The following is an 11,936-nucleotide window of genomic DNA, read 5'->3' on the forward strand; positions in this document are numbered from 1 at the left end:
AACTGTAAAGTTTGGGTTATTTATTCTCTTAACTCTCAACAGTGAATAAATTATTTAATGGTTTTATTGCGATACCCCCCACCCCCTGCTCTCCCTGGTGCTTGTTTGAAATGCTCCCCAATTGCATTTCTCAAGTCGAACTCTTTTGCCGGTGGGAAGTTGGTCATCACGGCATTTTTGGCAATTTTTTAATTTTAGATACACTCATTGTGACAGACAGGGGGTCATTCTCTTTTGCTTGGACGCACATTAGGGCTGGTCAATATAGAGTTAAGTTAAATCGATATATTTTCCAAAGCAATATAGATTGAGCCTATGTAATTTATATCAATCTAGTCTGACGTCACATTAAAATAAATTATTCAACCACTTATCTATAAAACAAGATATATATTGTGTATCACTATTCAGCCTAAAAACAGAGATAAGCTCTCTGGTCAATGTTTGCACTAAAGCACACACACACACACACACACACACACACACACACACACACACACACACACACACACACACACACACACGTCTAATGACGGAGAAAAATGCAGTCCTCTCAAATGCCTCCTTCTGCAGCGGACCACCCCCCTTCATGTTGAATTTTGACATTAATTAATTTGTTAAAACCCTCAAATATAATACAAATTAAGGTGGTTAACGATTGCAGACAAAAGATTTACATTTCAAAATTATCGGTAAATGTGAAAATTTGTGACCACATGAACGACTATTGAGTATTGACACAACAATGTTTGATTGATGTTGCAGGTTTTGTAGGCTTTACCTGTCCAGCATCCTTCTAGCACAGTCTTTGTGGTTTCTCCCTCCAATTTTGCACAACTTTGACACCTGAAAAAAATGCGCATGTCAGTACTTGCCAAGTAGTGTGATATGCTTCAGTGTACAAGCGTTTACCAACCTTAAACGTGGATGCCCATTGACCTGCACGTTTTCCATCACTAACCCTATAAAACTATTCCAGCGGATTGAAAACGCACACCTCCAGACTGAGAAATAGCCTTTTCCTTAGAGTTCCCCCCTGCATTATTGATGTACTGCCAGATACTTTTTATAAATGCTAATTTTATATTGCCAAGCATTTGTATTTTTATGCTGTATTATTAAATGAATTTGGAAGTTTCAAACGTCATCTTATTGTGCTTGTACAATGACAAATATTATTCTACTCTATTAGCTTATGCTCTCTCTGTATGCAACAAGCCATTGTTCAGTCAAATTCAATATTATAGTTCAAATCAATGATGGAGTTTTTCAAAGATGAGAGCTTTAGTGAGGAAATGCCGTTAAAAAAAAAAATGGTTTGTTACCATTGCTGCCCGGGTCTCTGCACTTTCCAATTGCCTTTCCAGGTATCGGAGCTCCTCCTCAGTGGCCAAGATAGACAGGTTGAAGGTGTCTGGTTCCACCCTTTCTCCAATTCTTCTTTTATTTCTACTAGATGCATCAGCACCTTTCTTTGGAATCCTAAATACAACAATTGTACATTGTGTCACTTAAAAAAAAAAAAAAAAAAAAAAAAAAAAAACTTTTAGTTTCGTTTGCCACTACCTTTTATTAATTGGAAAACATATTAATTTCTTGCACTGCACTGTAACTTTACCTCGTCTGTTTTATCTTGTTTTTGTTTAAGTATTTTAAAGTGTTTTTAATTATTTTCTTATATTGTATTTTTATATTGCATTGCTGTTGAAATGTTAAAAAGTTAAAAAAGTCCTATTTTCATATCATAATGATCTAAAGAAAAGAGTAAAATATATTCGTGGCTTTCATCATAACACATTATAATAGGTTGTACATGTTTCATGTTTACCCCTTTGAATTCAGATGATTGGAGTTTAAAGGGATAGTTCACCCAAAATTGAAAATTCGGTCATCATTTACTCACCCTCAAGTTGTTTCAAACCTGTATGAATTTCTTTTTTCTGCTGAACACAAAAGAAGATATTTTGAAAAATGTCGGTAACCAAACAGTTGATGGACCCCAATGACTTCCATAGTGGGGGAAAAAATACTATGGAAGTCAATGGGGTCCATCAACTGTTTGGTTACCGACATTTTTCAAAATATCTTCTTTTGTGTTTAGCAGAAAAAAGAAATTCATACAGGTTTGAAACAACTTGAGGGTGAGTAAGTGATGACAGAATTTTCATTTTTGGGTGAACTATCCCTTTAAGGGCACATGGAAACATGGGGTTACAGTACACGTGCATGTATCATGTTACCATGATACCATACTTATGGAAGTAAAATAATGTCAAATGTTTTTGAAATAAAAAGCCTGTTGAATTGCACTACTTGAAAAAAAATAGGCATTGCATTAACCATGCTTGCATTTTAATGCATTGTATTTTTAGGGCTTGCATTTTTATGAGCTGAAATTCAACATGGTTGAATATTTAAGCTGTGAATATTTAAATTAAAAACATTTCAAACACCTTTTCATTATTAAAAATTCAATAATCCATATTCACCTTTCATATTTCACTTCCAAAATATTCAAACTGTTTAAAAATACAACCTATAATATTCAACAGGCAATTTTCGGTCCATTTTATTTCGCTTTGCAAATTCTCTTCCACAAATTCAGTGGTTCAAATTCGACAGTAAATTCAACATTGACGTCCAGGAACTGCAGGAAAAGCAGTAGATTACCGAGCATACTCTCCATCTGCTGTTAGTCGACCTCACCAGCAGGGGGTGTAAAAGCGCGTGTTGTTGACGAAGACCAGCAAAATTAGAGCAAGTCATTCATTCATAAAACTCATTTACTGCAATATAAGTGTATTTGTGATTATTATGACGGCTGTTTTATGTTAAATTCAGTGCCTTCACGGTTACTTTTCCTGTGTAGCCTACATGCATCTTTCTCTACCGTGAACGAGATTATGTTATTCCCCGATGCGGATATACAGATAGCCTCGGTTACGACTGTAACCTCGGTTCCCTGAAGAGGGAACGAGCGTTGCGCCGAATTGACGCTATGGGGAACGCTTTGCGTGATGACGTCTTGAAGCACATGTAAAATCAGTCCAATGGTGTGGCGGAACGTCAGAGGCGGGTGACGTCACGTACCAGGAAGCTATAAAAGCCGGCCCGAAACAGAAAACGAAAGCTTCGTAGAGTCTGAAGTCGTGCTGACAGGCATGAAGGAGATATGGCAAGGTGACGCAACGCTCGTTCCCTCTTCAGGGAACCGAGGTTACAGTCGTAACCGAGGCGTTCCCTTTCAAGGGAACTCGCGTTGCGTCGAATTGACGCTATGGGGAACGTCTATACCAACGCCACCATAGCTACAAATGTCTGTCCTGTGTGAAATCAATTGCGCAGCACTAGGAAGACAAAACCTGAGACCCTGGAGTAGAGTCTAGGTCTAAAGAGTAGAACCTGACGAAGGTGTGCGGTAAGGACCAGCCTGCCACAACACAAACGTCCTGTAAAGATACTCCTGATATAAGGGCCTTAGAGGCCGCCATACTCCTAGTAGAGTGCGACCGGACAGCCCAAGGAGAAGGCTGTCCAGCCGCCTCATAAGCAAGTGAGATAGCCTCAACCACCCACTTGCTCATCCTTTGCTTAGACACTGGACCTCTTTTGTTAGGGGGCCCAAAGCGAACAAACAATTGATCACTCTTACGCCACAGGGCAGCTCTGTGGACATATGCGTCTGACGCCCGAACAGGGCAAAGCAAATTATTCGCCTCCTGGTCCGATTTCGAAAGGGAGGAGGACCTCCAAGTGCCACGAGGGAAACGAGATACCAAAGGGTCTTTCCCCACAGACATTCCACCCAAAGGAATGTGGTAAGCACCTATGGCCGCCACATAAACATTTAAAGTGGACGGGGTTAGACCTGCAGTGAACCGGTCCTGCAGGAACTCCAGCACTGTACCAACTGGGCAGTTGACTGGATCCAACCGACGGTCACTACACAAAGAAGTGAATACTCTCCACTTCAGGGCATAAAGTTTCCTCGTGGAGGGAGCTCTGGACTGTAGAATGGTCTCAGCAACCTCAGTTGAGAGACCTGACTCTATGAGCTGGGCCCCCTCAGAAGCCAAGCCCACAGGTTCCACAGTTCTGGCGGGGGTGAAATATTGAGCCCCCTGCTTGGGACAGAAGGCCCCTCCTGACAGGAACCTCCAGAGGATGCCCGTCGAGGAGGGACACAAGATCAGGAAACCATACTCTGCCCAGCAGCGCGGGGCTATAAGAAGCAGGCAAACCCGGTCCCTGCGAACTCTCTCCAGAACTCCCGGGAGCAGAGCCACTGGGGGAAAAGCGTACAGACGTAGCCTCGGCCACGTCTGTACCATAGCATCCAGTCCCAGAGGAGCTGGATGCATGAGGGAGACCAAAGTCCCTGCATATCAGCTCCACCACCTCGGGGTGGAGCTTCCATTCCCCGGGCCTCGGCCCCTGTCTCGACAGAGTGTCTGCTCCTATATTCTGAACCCCGGGGAGGTAGGCTGCCCTGAGTGACAGCAACTTCCCCTGGGACCACAAGAGGATATGGCGTGCCAGATTGGATAATGGGCGCGAGCGCAAACCCCCTTGGTGGTTGATATAGGCGACTACCGACGTGTTGTCCGTATGTACTAACACATGGTGTCCCCTGAGACCTGTGATAAAGCTCCTCAGAGCCCGGAAGACAGCTAACATCTCTAGGCTATAGAATGCCAGGAACGATGATGGTCTTCCCACAGACCTTGAGATGAGCGAACCTCAGGATCGCTCCCCAACCCGTGAGGGAAGCATCCGTCGTTAGCAGTTTGCGACGACAAGGAGCTCCCAGCACTGGGCCCTGGGACAGGAACCAAGGTTTCTTCCACATAACCAAGGCACGTAGGCATCGCCGCGTGACCTTGATTGTGCGAAATGGGTTGCCCCTCGGGGAAACCCCTCTGGTCCTGAGCCACCACTGCAGGGGCCTCATGTGCAGTAGTCCAAAAGGTATCCCGTTGGAAGCTGCTGCCATGAGACCCAACAGTCTCTGGAACTGTTTGACAGTGAGTAGCTGGCCTAGCTTTACACTTTTCACAGCTGCAAGGATGGAATCTACACGTGGCGGTGACAGGCGCGCCTGCATCGACACTGAATCCCAAACCACGCCTAAAAAAGTGGTCCTCTGAAGTGGAGAAAGCACACTCTTCTTGGCGTTCAGCCGTAACCCCAGCTCTTTCATGTGGGCGAGAACAACATCTCGATGTTGAACCGCCAACTGATGCGACTACCCTGGAGGCGCCGAGGCGCCAGAGCTGCATCCACGCATTTGGTGAAAGTGCGGGGTGATAAAGCCAGGCCGAATGGAAGAACTCGATATTGGTATGCTTTGCCCCCGAAAGCAAACCTCAGGAACTTCCAATGACAAGGACGGATGGAAATATGGAAATATGCGTCCTTGAGGTCTATCGTGACAAACCAGTCCTCGGACCTGATCTGTGACACGATTTGTCTCAATGTTAACATTTTGAACTTGAGCTGAATGAAAGACTTGTTCAGAACTCGAAGATCTAAAATGGGACGCAATCCCCCGTCCTTCTTTGGAACTATGAAGTACCGGCTGTAAAACCCGGTTTCCCTGTCGGAGGGAGGTACATATTCTATGGCCCCTATCTCTAACAGAGTGTTTACTTCCTGTTCCATAACCAGAACCTGCTCGGGGCCCACCACTGTGGGCAGGACCCCCATAAACCGAGTTGGGCGTTTCTAGAATTGTATCTGATACCCTTTTGCCACAGTCTGCAGGACCCAACGAGAAACATTTGACAGTAGCTTCCACGCTGTCAAAGATTCTACTAGAGGTACCAGCCTCTCGAGACTGGTTTCTGGATTTTGTTGCTGTTGAGTAGTCGGTTCGTCGCCCTGTAACGGCGCACCGGCAGGGAACGACCGAACAGACTGCTCTAGCACCCTCCTCAGAGGGGGCGGGCATCCCGAGGCCACTACGTTTCCGGGTGGACCTTGAGATATGTGCTCGCCGGAGACCGCTGCGCCCTGTAACACCGGAGGTGGCAGGGTTGGCAGAACGGTCCCCTGAGGGCACCGAAAAGAGACGGCACCGTATTCTTCTCCTGCTGTTGAGTAGTCGGTTCGTCGCCCTGTAACGGCGCACCGGCAGGGAACGACCGAACAGACTGCTCTAGCACCCTCCTCAGAGGGGGCGGGCATCCCGAGGCCACTACGTTTCCGGGTGGACCTTGAGATATGTGCTCGCCGGAGACCGCTGCGCCCTGTAACACCGGAGGCGGCAGGGTTGGCAGAACGGTCCCCTGAGGGCACCGAAGAGAGACGGGCACCGTGAAAAGAGGTGTTAACCGCTCTGCTTCGGGGGGACTACCCTCATTTGTCCTGAGCCCTCAGACATCAGGACTTTTTCCCAGCAGCCTTCTTGGCGGTAATAACGGTCCGCAGATCCGTTTTACCCCTCGAAGACTGCTGGGTTTGAGAGCGCCCTCCGTGTCCCCGAGCTTTTTGTGGGGGAGCACGGGAGGAAACGCTCTGTTTCTGAGTGGCACGGTGCTCAGCGCTCTTTTTAGATGAGTGAGGCTGCTCCCGCTCAGCAGCCTCAATGAAAGAATGGCGGGGGAGAAGTTTCTGAAGTGCAGCTGCCTGTTTTGAAGCTTCTTGTGATTTAGCTACAGCACTGTTAACTGCATCTCCAAATAACCCTTGAGTGGATACTGGTGCATCTAAAAGAACATGTTTTTCTTTGTCCTTTATGTCACTTAAGTTGAGCCACAGATGCCTCTCAGTGGCCACCAGGGCTGCCATAGAGCGGCCGATGGATTTAGCCGTCTCCTTGGTGGCCCTGAGAGACAAATCTGTGGCTCTACGCAGTTCAGACACCGTATCAGCACTAATACCCCCGCCATCCTCAGAATCACCCAATAACTCAGCCTGGTAAGCCTGCATTATGGACATTGTATGTAAACACGCTGCAGCTTGACCGGCGGCGGCATAAGCTTTATGAACCAGGGAAGATGTAACTTTTATTGGCTTGGATGGAAGTGCAGGAGCCTTCAGAGAAGATGCCGTTGCTGGAGAGAGATAGCTCGCGAGCGTCTCTTCCACTCTCGGCATCTCCCCATAACCATGCTCTTTATAATTGTGAATGGATGAATAGTGTGATGTTTGTGCAGTATACACTCGATATGACACTGGTTTTCCCCACGATCTCGACACCTCGGTGTGGAGATCGGGGAAAAACGGAAGGCTTCTGCACTGAGGCTGTGCACGAGATGGCAGGAAACGTTCGTCGAGCTTGCTTTTCGAATGAGCGCCCTGCCTATCTACTGGCCACTCAATAGATAATCGCTCGACAGCTCTAGTGATAACATCAAGCAATTCTTCAAACGCATGAGACTGAGGTGGCGAATCCTCAGACTCAGCGTCAATACTAACAACGTCCAACTCCTCAGAGCTGGACAATTGCAGTATTGGTGCCTCCATCGGGGGGGAAGAAACCGCAATGCGTGCTTCCACACCCTGATGAGAGGCACTGGATCTATCAGAAGGAGGCTGAGATAAGGCAGAGCCCGTCTCAACATCCACTGATAGATCCATTTGCGAACCCCAGGTCTGTGATTGCCGCCGTGCCTCGGCAGCGGCGGGACCCGAGCCCTGGGGAACGCGATCGGGATTGAACCGAGCCAAGCGGGATCGGAGCGAACGCAATGGAAGCGCGTCGCAATGCACACAGTCACCACCCTCGAGTGCTGACTGGGCATGCTCCTCACCCAAACAAACAACACAAAGAGCGTGAGTATCACCTCCCGTTAAATAACGCGGGCAGGGATGGACACACACTCTAAACTGCTGCTTGCTCGCCATACTGAATATATATATATATATGATATAGACAGACAACACCAAATATACAGACAGATTTCACACAGAGCGCAACTGAAGACTCAGAAAGCTTTCGTTTTCTGTTTCGGGCCGGCTTTTATAGCTTCCTGGTACGTGACGTCACCCGCCTCTGACGTTCCGCCACACCATTGGACTGATTTTACATGTGCTTCAAGACGTCATCACGCAAAGCGTTCCCCATAGCGTCAATTCGACGCAACGCGAGTTCCCTTGAAAGGGAACCAATGTTACATTTTTGAGGTTGACATATATTGCTCTTGGTTGTTTAGTTGCCTACTTTATATTGTGGCAATGTGCTGCATGCAGGCTATAGGGTTTCCCTCAATACTTCAGGATTCCCCTGCTGGACATATACAACGCTTAACGTAGCTTAATGGACTACTACAGTGATGTAAAAGACCAAACTCGCAGGCAAGCAGATGGACTCAGAATAACGCGCAAAGCTTAATGTTAGCGTTTCCCAGTGATAGACTGGTAAGATGGCTTGACGTTGGACATTTGCACATTTAGGAACCGTCTCAAAGTGTATACGACTTTGGTACACACGTTTCTAACTCCGGTAGCATTTGAATAGAACGACTTACAGTCATAAAACCAACTGTAATGTGTTCGTGTCAGGCATAATGCGCACCCTTTGGATTTAAATTTAATAAATGTATTAAAATAAATTTAAGTTTGCTATTGAAGTTAGAAACGTGTATGCCAATGTTGTATGCAACATTAGAGACGGTCCCTAAATGTGCGAATGTCCAATGTCAAGTCAATTTTACATTTAGTTATTTAGCAGACGCATTTATCCAAAGCGATTTACAGTTAAACTAACAATAGGACTACAATATGCAAGTGCTATGACAGTTTAAGCTAATGCAATACACGTATAGCCGAGAGAGAGAGAGAGAGAGAGAGAGAGAGAGAGAGAGAGAGATAGAGAGAGAGAGAGAGAGAATAGAAGAGAATAGAAGAGAAGAGAAGAGAAGAGAAGAGAAGAGAAGAGAAGAGAAGAGAAGAGAAGAGAAGAGAAGAGAAGAGAAAGTGTTAGTATTAATTGATCAAGTGTTGATTTTATGCCAGTATATCACGAAACACTCAGCATGAAACTTTGCGCGTTAAGTTCATATTCTGAGTCCATCTTCTTGCCTGTAGCCTATATAGTAGCCTACTTCCCCAATAAGGTGCAAGATTGGTCTTTGGTATTAGCCCATAAAGCGTTTTGTCCCAACGGAAGGGGAATCCTTGAGTATGAGGTATTGAGGGAAACCGATTATAATCCTGTTGGTAGAGAAAGCTGATGACATGTAGGCTACACAGGGAAAGTAACAATGAAGTTATTGAATGAAACATAAACACAGCTTTTGTGTGTTTATCATCTTTTCCGCATATACTGACACAGATAATCATTTTCATTTTATGAATGAATGTCTTCGTCAACAACACGCGCTTTTGCACCATCTGATGGTGAGGTCGACTAACAGCAGATGGAGAGTATGCTCGGCAATCTACTGCTTTTCCTGCAGTTCCTGGACGTCAATGTTGAATTTACTGTCGAATTTGAACCACTGAATTTGTGGAAGCGAATTTGCAAAGCGAAATAAAATGGACCGAAAATTGCCTGTTGAATATTATTGGTTGTATTTTTAAACAGTTTGAATATTTTGGAAGTGAAATATGAATGGTGAATATGGATTATTGAATTTTTAATAATGAGAAGGTGTTTGAAATGTTTTTAATTGAAATATTCACAGCTTAAATATTCAACCATGTTGAATTTCAGCCCATAAAAATGCAAGCCCTAAAAATACAATGCATTAAAATGCAAGCATGGTTAATGCAATACCTTTTTTTTTTTTTCAAGTAGTGCAATTCAACAGGCTTTTTATTTCAAAAACATTTGACATTATTTTACTTCCATACATACTACACTGTTACCCGCTAAAATGTCAAGATTCTAACAACACATGATAAAAAATAATTTTGATAAAAAATGAGCATGTAAAAACGAAAACACAGATACTTACAAGACAAAAGTAGGAATGTCTTTCACCTGTTCTCTATGCAATGCTCCGTCTCGTTTAAAATGTTTCAAAATGGTGGAAATGTTTTGCCCAGTTTTGCCAGTGGTCATGTCTCATTAGGGCTGTTGCCATCTAGCGGTTGAGAAATGTAATTGCATTTTTATTTTATTTAAAATGAAAGACAGTCATATAATATCGTAGTAGATAGTGTATAAATGTTATGTGTGACAGCAAACACGAAGCTGCCTGGTCGAAAAACATGTAAACAATTTTAAGACTATTTTGGCTAAACTAATCGCTGGTCTAAATCAGGGTTATAGCCAAGCCGTTAAACATAGACCACTGATTGGCTCGATTTCGCCGGTTGGGCTTTTAAAGCAGACTGCACATAGCCATCCAATTCAGAGCTAAATCGTGACTACAGATCGACCATGTCATGAAATGACACTTGCACCTATTGCTTGCTGGGTAGTTAGTAGAATGTCTAAAGTGGACCATTGAAATAAAGTTTAACCAAAGGGAAATACTGGCTTTGACAATATATCAGTCGACCAGTGCTGCTTTACTTCTCCACATCCATTCACATGAGCCTCTCTGTAAGCTTTTTTAATCTGGTTACTTTTCATATCTGAGAGGCGTTTTTGACCTGTGTCGAGTTGCCCTCAGGCTATAGCATTAGTGGATGATTCAAAGTCTTGAAACATCCGAAAGGTGATTACAAAGTCCAGGGAAGGACAGGAATGTCTTTTTTTCTCCATGCTCGACTTTATGCCAGTGTGCAATCAATGACGGGCCGGCAACAATTGGGCTACAATCATTCTGTGTTTTCCGGCACGGCTTTGATACGGCACACTCTTAAGCACTCTTTGATGGGACATGGGAGGGAATTGAATTAGCCTTACTCGGTGAGGAAGAGTGGCACCTTAGAGCTTTGCCATTCAATAAACTGCTCTCATTTACTTGCTGTGCCTTCTGTTTATCACACTCTCTTTTAACTGGCCTTTTTATTTCACCTTGTGCATTCACAGATGCGGTCTCGGGATGGGAGAGAGGGGTGGAAATAACTTGCATTCTCAGTCGTGGACTAATATAAAGATGCTGTGGACTGGTTTATCATCAATTATTAGGTGCAAGTCATCATAATTTTATCAGGGTCTCCAGGTGCCACATGCAACTGAGGTATCATTCATGCTATCATATAGGTAATGCTGGCAACCAAATCACGTTGTGCTGGTTCTTTAGCAATACATCATGCCTTGATGCAACTATAAGGTCAGCTTTGAACGTGTGGGGGTCCAGTGTATTGAATGATCGTTGAAAGAAGGAATGAGTGTGATAATCCAGACAGTCATGGCTCACTAAGCAAGATTTATGTGCAGGACAATCTCATATTTGGCTCACCGTGTGAATGCATAAATAATTTCACATATTGAAAGTCACCTTGTCGACATGGTTATAGAAGTGGCATGATATATTGATCAAAATCTGTTTATTAAAAATTTAACTTTTGCACAATTTACAAAAAGTTGGGTATGTACTTAAAAGGAAAAAATCTAAACACAGAAGGCAATGTTTTTTTTTTTTTTTTTTTTACATTTTATTATTAGTAACCTTCATTTAACCAGGCTAGTCACGAGAATTCAAATCTCCTGAAAGACATACTAACAAGTTTCAATACACACACATTCATTTAAAACATTCACAAGCTGTGATAAAAACACTCCCTAATATTTTTTTAAATGCAGAGATTGAAATAAATGACTCCAATTTCAATGACTTTTGTAGCACATTTGGAGCAGCGAACCAAGCAGAGCGACCATAGACATTTTTTTTTTCTCTTTTTTTCTAGGGATAATCAAACGAATATGATTAGATGATCGGGTTGAATATGTACTAACATGTGGTTGCAGCAACTCTTGCAGATATTTGGGTAATAGACCTAACAGGACTTTATAAATAAAAATACACCAGTGTATTTCCCGTCTACTAGCCTATGTAATGAGGCCCAAGCATAAATGTGAATACAGTTCACATTTA

The 11,936-nt window shown here is 43.9% G+C and overlaps 1 long non-coding RNA gene across 1 annotated transcript; it reads right to left on the reverse strand.

Moving 5' to 3' along the window:
* LOC309511802 lies at positions 1–9,937 on the reverse strand. Its single transcript, XR_014210767.1, has 3 exons — positions 9,903–9,937; positions 1,326–1,482; positions 1–846 (listed from the first exon to the last, which is right to left on the reverse strand). It is a non-coding gene; the product is annotated as an uncharacterized lncRNA (long non-coding RNA).
* Between the last annotated feature and the right edge of the window lie 1,999 nt (positions 9,938–11,936).

This window comes from Leuciscus leuciscus (genome assembly GCF_965113295.1).
Source record: "Leuciscus leuciscus genome assembly, chromosome: 12".
NCBI lineage: Eukaryota > Metazoa > Chordata > Actinopteri > Cypriniformes > Leuciscidae > Leuciscus > Leuciscus leuciscus.